We start from the raw sequence: 9,596 nt of genomic DNA, 5'->3' as shown, positions 1-9,596 counted from the left end.
CCCAGGAAGAATGGGCAAAACAGATTTGGGTAGAGACCCTTTTATCAAATGCTTTTAATTTTTCCTCATGAAATACATTGCATTGGATCACATCTGTTTCATGCATTTATTATGATGATCAAATAATCTTCTTTTTCTGTTAGGATAATGTGCCAGCTTTTGATTTTCAGTCTTAGCTTCCAACTCATCCTTTTTGCCTGGTGTGAAACATGTTCTGGTTCCTTTAAGTTTTCCTGTAGCGTCAGTGACTGAGGTCCGCCTGTAGGGGGCGCCTAAGACATGGTGGGGGAAGACGGACTTCCTAGAGCCAGGTGGCTGGCCCAGCAGGCTCCTGGGGATCAGGCTTCTCAGGCACCAGGCTCTGTTCCGCGAGCAGCTTCAGGGCTGCTGCAGGGCAGTGTGCAGGCAGCATTCTGAGGTCTGCAACTTCGCTTACACCTCCCTGGGAAAGTAATAATGTATCCGTCCTCTGGCCACACACCTGCCTGTGCACACCACTCCCAGACCCCTTAGTGGGCACATTTCCAGCAACTCCCAGTGAGCGCATTTCTGGTGTTCCACCCCAGAGGCATCGCAGCTTTATTGCCACTGTGTGAGTTGCTGCCAAGCTCCTGGAAACAGGTCAGGATTTTAACACGTGGACTGTGGATGCTTTGCCCTGGGGGCTTTCTCTGAACTCTGGAGATGTCTCTTCTTTAGGTGTGGTGTCCGTGGGTTCTGATTTCATTGGGTTCTGATTTTCCTTGGGGTCTGATCTCAGCATGGGGGAGACAATTTCCTGGGCAGCTTGTGTCAACCATTTTGGAGAAAGGGCTGTCCTTAGTGGTCTCTCTGAGTTTGTAAGGCACTTTCCTTGTGGAATTGTCTCAGTGCTGGTGAGGGGACTCTTCTCTGGGTGCTTATCTCAGTCGTAAGTCGGTGGGGGGGGGGTGTTTCCTGGAAACCCATCCAAGCTGTGTGAGGGTGGGAATGTTTCCTCCGGCACATGGCCTCAGCCCCCAGATAAGTGTCCCTGAGGGCTTCTCCCTCAGCCTGTGAGACTCTCCTTGGTGCTTAGCTCAGCCCGAGGGGGCACTTCGCCTGGCTGCCCTGTCTCAGCCCTGATGGGGGTGGGATTTTCTTGTGTTGGGCCGGTCCTGGTGGGGACCCTTCGTCCTGGGGAGACTTTCATGGGTGCTGTGTCACAACGTGCGGGGACACTGTTCCTTGCGTGTTCTGAGACTGGAGTGAAACTCCCTTCGGGGCTCTGTCTGAGCCGTGGGGGGAGAACTTGCCGTGGGGAGAGAACTTGCCGTGGGGGGGGAACGTGCCGTGGGGGAGGGAACTTGCCATGGGCGAGAGACCCTGCCATGGGCGAGAGAACCTGCCGTGGGCGAGAGAACTCGCCGTGGGGCAGAGAACTTGCCTTGGGGAGAGAACTTGGCGTGGGCGAGAGAACTCGCCATGGGACAGAGAACTTGCCGTGGGAAGAGAACTTGCGATGGGGGAGGGAACTTGCCGAGGGGGTGGGAACCTGCCATGGGGTGAGAACTTGCCGAGGGGGTGGGAACTTGCCATGGGGTGAGAACTTGCCATGGGAGGAGAACTTTCCATGGGAGGAGAACTTGGCGTGGGGAGAGAACTCGCCGTGGGGGAGGGAACTCGCCGTGGGGCAGAGAACTTGCGATGGGGGGGGAACTTGCCGTGGGGAAGGGAACTTGGCGTGGTCGAGAGAACTCGCCATGGGACAGAGAACTTGCCGTGGGGGGGAGGGAGAACTGGGTTTTGGGGGCTTTCTCAGCGCCGGGCGCTTGGGCTCTTTGTTGCTGCTCCCTCTGAGCTCTGGGGAGCTGAGACTGGTGTCTGAAAGGTCCATCCGTGCACAGAAGGGGGAGTCCGCCTGCAGCGCTCTGCCTCCGCCCTAGGGAAGGAGGTGTCCTTGGGCACTGCATCTCCCTTGTGTAGCGGGGCGGGGGGGGCTGTTCCGTGGCTACTGTCTCCGCCATGGCTGGGGAGCAGGCTGGGGCTCTGTCTCTGCCTTAGAGGGGGATTGTCCTTGGTGTGCTCTGTCTCAGCCTTTGGGGGAGGTCAGACTTGGGTGCGCTAATGCACTTTGGGGGGAGTCGTTCTGAGTTGGATGCTCTGTTCCAGCCTGCGGTGCAGTAATTTTCCTTGATTTCTGGATCTCAGTGTTGGGGGAGGTCTATCTATCCTTTTAACTATCACCTTGGGACTCAAGGTGGGACCGGACTGGCAGTGTATGAGAGTTGGTTGTGTTACATACTCACAAACGCTTGCTGTATACACAGTCTTCAGGCTCAGCCACCCTTCTGGGTGTGCAGGCACCTCTCCTTATGTCTAAATATGCATTTTGTGTTCACCAATGAGGTTTATTGGCCATTCATGTATGTGTTTTATGAAATGCCTTTCCAGGTCTTTTACCTACATTTTATTGAGATTTTTTTGTGCTTTGTTAAATTGATTTATAGTCCTACATATATTTGTATTTCTGTATATATTTAAATATATATTTCTGAGTATCTTCTGTAGATCTGTTTTGCTTTGTACTCGCTTAATAGTGTTCTTTTGATAAACAGATATTCTCATTTCAGTTAATTGTAATTGAACAATCTATTCTTTATGATGAGTGCTTTTTTTTTTCAAAATGTTTGCTTACTCTAAACCCTTGAAGTTAATATTGTAAGTTTTGCTCCAGTCTCCTATTCATCTGAAATCAATGTAGTGTGGATGACAGTGAGGTCAGAGAAGAGGCACATTTCCCCTTAGGGACCAGGTGGACTCACTGAAGGGACCACAGTGGCTTGGGGACCTCAGTGTCAGCCAGCTAGCAGGTGTTATTTCCAGACTGATTTCTAGACTCTCTATCGTCCTGCACGGGAGGATCCGGCCTCCCTCGCTCCAGCCCACATGGTTGTCATTGCTCTTCCTTTGCAGTAAGTCCGCTGGCTGGCGTTGCACGTCTTCCAACTTTGTTCTTTTTCTGAAAGCTCGTCACAGCTCTTCTACTGTTTTCTATCAGCTCGCAAATTTCCCCCAAATGTAACAGGGTGGATTTTTTTTTTTCAAATTTTAAGTATGATTGCAGTGGGTATCTGGGCAGAAATGACAGTAACAGCTTAATAACAAGTCTTGCAATCCACAAAAAATGTATTTCTCTACGTTTACTGAGACCTGAAACATCTGTCAGTGAGGTTTTGGAAAGTTGCATTTTGTCATTAATAGAACATGATTCTTATTTCTTGTCAGAAAATTATGATGGATAAAGCAGAGTGGTTTGCTCGCAGAGCCGAGAACCAAATGAAACGTCATGGTGAATCCCTGACGACTCCTCCTCCGTGTAAGGAGGTGCTGACCGTGGTGCTGCAGTCAGTGGGAAGGAGAGGGAGCATCAAAGGCTGGGGGCTCAGCCTTGAAAGATGGTGAAGATGCCGGTCCCCCCTCCCCTTCCTTCCCTGCCCCATTGCCACCTGGCCCCTGGCTCCTCCCCGCCACTGGAACAGTTCCCCTGAAGAGCACCAGCTTTAGGTGACGCTGCCCTTATGTTCTCAGCCACACTGGGTACAGGTGTTCACTCCATCATGGAAACCTTCCCGGATTCCCAAACTCCGCACTCTACTGGTTTCCTTCTCCTTACTGAATATTCCTTTGCTTTCACTCTTTGCTCTGCCTTCTGTGTCCCCTGTTAATACTGTGCTCCTTCTTAGATCCCACCATCGGGATGTCCCTCATGCCGCACACCTCCTCACTCAGCAGGCCGCTCGCTGCACTAGCTTCTGAGCTCACAGCCTGCCCTCCCACGTGACTCTCCTGATCCACCACCGCCCCGCAGCCAGAGTGACCCTGTGCGCACGGAAATCCCTTCATGCCACGTCCACCCTGAAGCCCGCCATCCACTCCCCCGAGCGCTCAGAACAGAATCGGAGCTCCCGACGCTGGTCTACGCGCTCCACAGGACCCGGTCCTGCCATCCTCTCCTGCACGCGTCCTCTGGGGGTGTCCTCCTTACTCTCTCTGCCTCTGTCCTTTCTCCATGGCCCCGGCTCATCCCCTCCTAGGGGCCCTGCACTGACCCTCACGGCAGCCGGAAGTCCTCCTCCTCACATGCACGGGCCCCTTGTCTCCCGTGCCAAGGGTCACCTCCTCAGAGGGCCCTGCCTGATCACGGGGCTCTGGAGCCTCCCCCTTCTGCTGTCTGTAACATCTCTGATGTCTTCCTTCCTATCGCAAGTTCAAACTATTATTTTCTTTGCTCATCATCTTTTTAGCAGAGAGCCCAATGCAGGGCCAAACTCACCAAATTGAGAGATCATGACCTGAGCTGAAGCCAGACATTTAACCAACTGAGCCACCCAGGTGCCCCTACATATACCACCTGACTTCCCCAGGAGGCTATTCATTCCATAAGGACAGGGACCGTTCCTGTCTTGTTCACTGCTGATCCACCAGCCTTGGCATGGTGCCTGGCACAGAGGAGGTTGAGGGAATGAAGTAGAGGTGTCAGACGTGGAGGACAGAAACACTCATGTCAGAGACAGAAAAGACTGATGAGCAGGACCGGTACTGACTGCGAGTGGTAGAGGTGCGGTGCCGGTGTCAGGCCCGCTGCCGCGAGTGACGCATTCAGCCTTTCAGCTTGCAGAGGGCGTCAAGGAGACATGAAATGATGAGCGCCAGGGCTCTGTGAATGTTTGGTAAAATTCTTTATTAAACAAACTGTCCAGGTGTGTTTCTGTATGTATGCATCGTGCCAAGATTATAGGAGGCTTCTCTGTTGTGTTAGTTTTCCTGAGGTCAAATTCTCAGGTCCCATTCATGTATCAGGTGCATCCTTCTGATAGGTCAAAAACCGTTAGAGACTGCGGAGCACGTGCATGTCCGTGCGGGGTTGTGGACCTGCCTGTCATCGCAGCCCCACATTACATTTGGTTTCCAGATGCACCAGTTGTTCAGAGTATCCACGGGGAGGTGAGGGAAAGTGGTCGATCCACACTGAGGGCTTCTGGTCAAAATCCGTCCCCCCAGAGCCTGTGACTGTGGCAGGAGATGGTACTCCACACCAACCAATAGGATTCTTTGTCTCATGACCTAATCAGTCTCAGCAAAGGTGGGCGGAGTCACAAAGCAGGTAGGAATGCATTGGTGTGGGGCGCCTGGTGGCTCAGTCCTTTAAGCATCTGACTTCAGCTCAGGTCATGATCTTATGGTTACTGGGTTCGAGCCCCCGCGTCAGGCTCTGTGCTGACAGCTAGCTCAGAGCCTGCAGCCTGTTTCAGATTCTGGGTGTCCCTCTCTCTCTCTCTGACCCACCCGTGCTCATGCTGTCTCTCTCTCTCTCAGAAATAAATAAAACAGGGGCGCTTGGGTGGCTTAGTCAATTGAGCGTCTGACTTTCACTCAGGTCATGATCTCTCAGTTTGTGGGTTCGAGCCCCGTGTCGGGCTCTGTGCTGTTAGCTAGCTCAGAGCCTGAAGCCTGTTTCAGAGTCTGTGACTCCCTCTCTCTCTGACCCTCCCCTGCTCACGCTGTCTCTCTCTCTCTCCTAGAAATAAATAAAAATAAAAATAAAAGAAAGAAATAAAACATTAAAAAAAAAAAGGAATGCATTGACGGGAGGAGTCAATACCAGCTCTGTCTCTACAGATAACCCCAAGGTCACAGCGATGTCTGTGCTGGGAGAAGTGCCAGATAAACTGCCCATACCGATGGAAATCAATATCGAAATAAGAGATCAGTTAAAGAGGGAGATTCGACAGTTTGGACGAAGTAAGTACAACGAGAATTTCTATCCATGAAGCAAACCACAGTAAGTCTTCCTCATTCTATGATTTGAACAAGATTCCACAGCCCCCTTGAGACTCATCCTTTGCCAGAATTGGGTTTCCCCAGTGGGAATTGTTCTTCTCTATTTTTACTGAAATATCCGAGGACACCTTTTTTGGGAGGGGGGGTTCTTTTGTATTTCTCCATTGGTTGTTCTGTGCCAACCTTCCACTGGTAGACGTCCGGGTGTCTGGATGTGAGCATGTAAGGCACATGTCCTCTGTCACATTGTAGAGCTTGAATGATTGCTGAGGCATCAGATACACCAAACTTGACTTCTACATCCTTTTTATACTTCAGAAATACTGACAGGTTTTTTTTTTAATATCTCCAGAATATGATAGAATCTTCAAATTGCTTGAAGGAGTGCAAGGGCCTCCAGAAGTGCAGAAAAAAATGATCTTATATGCCATGAAGGAAGCAGCGAGGTGAGTGTGAGAAACTCTTTAGTACATTTCACAGCAGGGCCCAGTGCTGTGTTGGGGGGGCGGGGGGACGTGACTGCCTGGTGTTTCTCAAACCTTGGTCCTCACTCAGAGTTCATACTATCTCTGGATTTCTTAGATTGATATTCTCTGAGCCTCACTCATTCTTCCATGCTCAGGGAGACTTCTGTTCACACCACACTTTGAGGTGGACACGGACCCTGAACTGACGCTCCTTGTAATTGCTGAACCTCTTACAAAGTGGGTCCATTTTCTATTCCCATGTAGATTGGAAGCTTCTCTTTCTGTCTCCCCAAAGCCTCCCAAATTATGGGTTCTTGGATATCTTTTGGTTATAATCTTATTTCTTTATTTTCAGATTTAAAAGACAGGACTTAATAAGCCACCTTAAGAAGTTACTAGAAAAACTAGAATCTGACCACCTTCTCAATGAAGATAATCCCAACTCAAATTGATAATCCCATTATTGAAATGATCATTGAGAAACCAGGAGCAATTGCCTTCCTGAGAATGGAACCCCATGTTGTTGATGCCTCCTCGCATGTGTTTTTTAAGAAAATTGTTTTCTTGAGGTCAAGAAACAAAGTTAGAACTTTAATGTAATAAGTTTCTGTAAGTTGGGGCACGTGGGTGGCTCTGTTGGTTAAGCATCCGGCCTCAGCTCAGGCAATGATCTCACAGCTAGTGGGTTCAAGCACCACATCGGGCTCTGTTGACAGCTAGCTCAGAGCCTGGAGCCTGCTTCTGATTCTGTATCTCCCTCTCTCTCTGACCTTCCCCTGCTCACGCTATGTCTCTCTCTCAGAAATAAATAAAACATTAAAAATTAAAAAAAAAAGCTGAGCATTTGCACTAAGTATTTTGTTTCAATGACCAATTTGTTGTATGTGTGTGTGTTCTTTTCCCCTGAAGGGGGTAACCCCCTTAGGCCATCAGGTTACACTCCATCCTAGTTCCTCAGCGGGTCCCAGGCCTGTAGCTGGCATTCAGAACTGTCTTCTCTACTAGACATTTCATCTTCGTTTGGCCTGAAATAGCCGTTCACTTGGTCCTCTGATTCAACTTGAGGGATGATTTACACCTCAATTACAGACGGACCTGATCAGTACATGTCCTGCCTGAACTGAGTTGTTATAATTTCCTTTGACTTGAATCACCAACGTGGTAGCACAGGGAGACACCCAAACATCGTGGACATCTCCCTCCGCAGTGTCTCATGCAGCTGGAAGCCAGTGTCCTTAATCGGGTTCCATCTCCCCACACTTTGTCTGACAGTTGAGGAAGATGAGCATCCAAACTGACTGCTGGGCAGTGTCTATTTCCATTTCAGTGGGGTCATTGTTGGGGCGCTTGTGGAAAACATTCCTCCTTTGCAAAAAGCCCTCCAGCATGGGGAAGCCTAAAGCTCTGGGGACAGGAGAGCAAAATTTTGCTACTGAATACATAGGAGCAATAGTGAGAGAAACCCCTCACATCGCCATCCCTTCAGTAATGAAGATGTGAATAGCACCTATGGGAGAGACAGCTCTCTCTCTTGGCAAATGAGGAAGAGCATGACACCCTCTAAATTCTATTGTCCCAGCCCCTCAAGGTACTGTTTCCAACTTAGAACCAAAATCGTGGCTCTAAAATATCATTCTATGATTTTTTTTTTGAAACTGCCCCTTCAGGATGATCAGGCAGATCATAAATCTCTAGTGAATTCCATCAGCATGTGCCCCATGAAGCAATATTCTTGTCCTTAATGATGCTGTGTGGAAATCCATGACAGCAGATAAGGCATTTTCTAAATCTATGAATGTCGGTTTTCTCAAAAATCTATGAGGAGAAGGTCCATATGTAGAACAAAGGTGAATTCATGTACAAAGGGCTACATTTCCCTGAGGAAAGAGACTAAAATATCAACCTGCCACCTGGTAGCTGATTGACCACTTGGGGGAATGACGCCATATCGGGTGCTCGGTGTCGGTCTGTGTACCTGATGCAAGGAGCAGTCAGCAGTATCTGTACCACGACCAGCCTTGGTGAGTGGGTGTTCATGTTCATGGGCCATGCGTGACATTCATCCCTGCCTCCATGACCATGATGCACCATTACTACTTGGAGGAAGGAGGGGTGCCCCTAAGGAGCTATGGGGGTGGTCCTGGATGCTCAGAGTGGCCTCAACTGAGAGACAGAAAGGAAATGGGGACCCCATTCCTACAAACTGAAGAAACTAGACTTGACAAACACCTGAAAGGGCGTGGCAGCAGTTTTTCTCTCTTGAGTTTCCAGTTAATGACCCATCATGGTCAACAACTTGACCTCAATTCCTTGAGACCCTGAGCACAGAAACTTAGAGTACCTGCGTGGAATTCTGAATGATGAAATCGCTTGATAACACATTTGTGTCATTTCACACTGCTAAATATCAGCTACTTTAATATGCAGCTTTAGCAAACTGATATGGGCAAAATGCCTATATATAGGGAAGTAACAAATGAAAATCAGGCATGATGTGTTTCTTTTCCATTCAAGTGATCACAGAGACCTTCCCATGAGGCCATAGTGGAGGGTCAGAGAACTTTTCTCTTCTGGGCCCTGCTCCAAGCTAGCATTTTCAGGTCACATGTCAGTGGGTCATAGTACCACAAAACCACAAGACCACAAGCCATGTTATCACCAACCCCTGATGGGCCAACTCTTTGCTCTATGTCTCTTTTTGAATGTCAAGAAAGTTGAGATTTACCAATTTGCTCTTCATCATACAAGCATAACCGTGACATGAACCCGACTACTAACTACATGACTAAACATTTCACTAAGTTGTAAGGCTTCTGATTTTCTGTGAGAATTCTCTCCTACATCCTGTCTTTCAAGTATGTTGCCAATGTGTCTATATGAGTTTCTCCTTCCTTCTCAAGGAGAATAACATCATTGAGGCAAAGGAAAAGGGCAGTGCCTGATGTTAGGGACAGGTATTCAAGGCCTGTGAGGAGTAGTTTATGACATGAGTTCAGAGAGTTGATATAAGCCTGAGGTACGAAGTGAGGGTGCCCTTTCCAGCTGACGTTAAGCTCTTCCTGGATAGGTTTTCTAAAAGAGGGGAAAGCATTTGCTCACTCAAATATACATACCAGATGCCCAGGAATGTGTTGATTGCTAAAGCAATGGAGCTTCAAGGAAAAGAGGAGGTGTAATTGAATAAACACCCAACTAGGTTTATGATAAATTGCTGTCATTCTCCAAGATCTCAAAGTTCTCCACAGGGCAGGATGAAAGGGACGTGGTCAGAATTACCACCATGCATCTTTCGAATTCTTGATGGTGCCACATATCACCACTGGGTGG

The 9,596-nt window shown here is 48.9% G+C and overlaps 1 long non-coding RNA gene across 1 annotated transcript; it reads left to right on the top strand.

Moving 5' to 3' along the window:
• The first annotated feature begins 561 nt into the window (after positions 1-561).
• Positions 562-7,061, top strand: LOC144216193 (uncharacterized). The gene is made up of 4 exons (XR_013330604.1): positions 562-621; positions 5,641-5,763; positions 6,155-6,248; positions 6,625-7,061. It is a non-coding gene; the product is annotated as an uncharacterized LOC144216193 (long non-coding RNA).
• The last annotated feature ends 2,535 nt before the right edge of the window (positions 7,062-9,596 follow it).

The sequence above is a fragment of the Crocuta crocuta genome, unplaced genomic scaffold, assembly GCF_008692635.1.
Source record: "Crocuta crocuta isolate KB4526 unplaced genomic scaffold, BGI_CrCroc_1.0 scaffold1087, whole genome shotgun sequence".
Lineage (NCBI taxonomy): Eukaryota > Metazoa > Chordata > Mammalia > Carnivora > Hyaenidae > Crocuta > Crocuta crocuta.
This window is presented reverse-complemented; position numbering and strand designations above follow the sequence as displayed.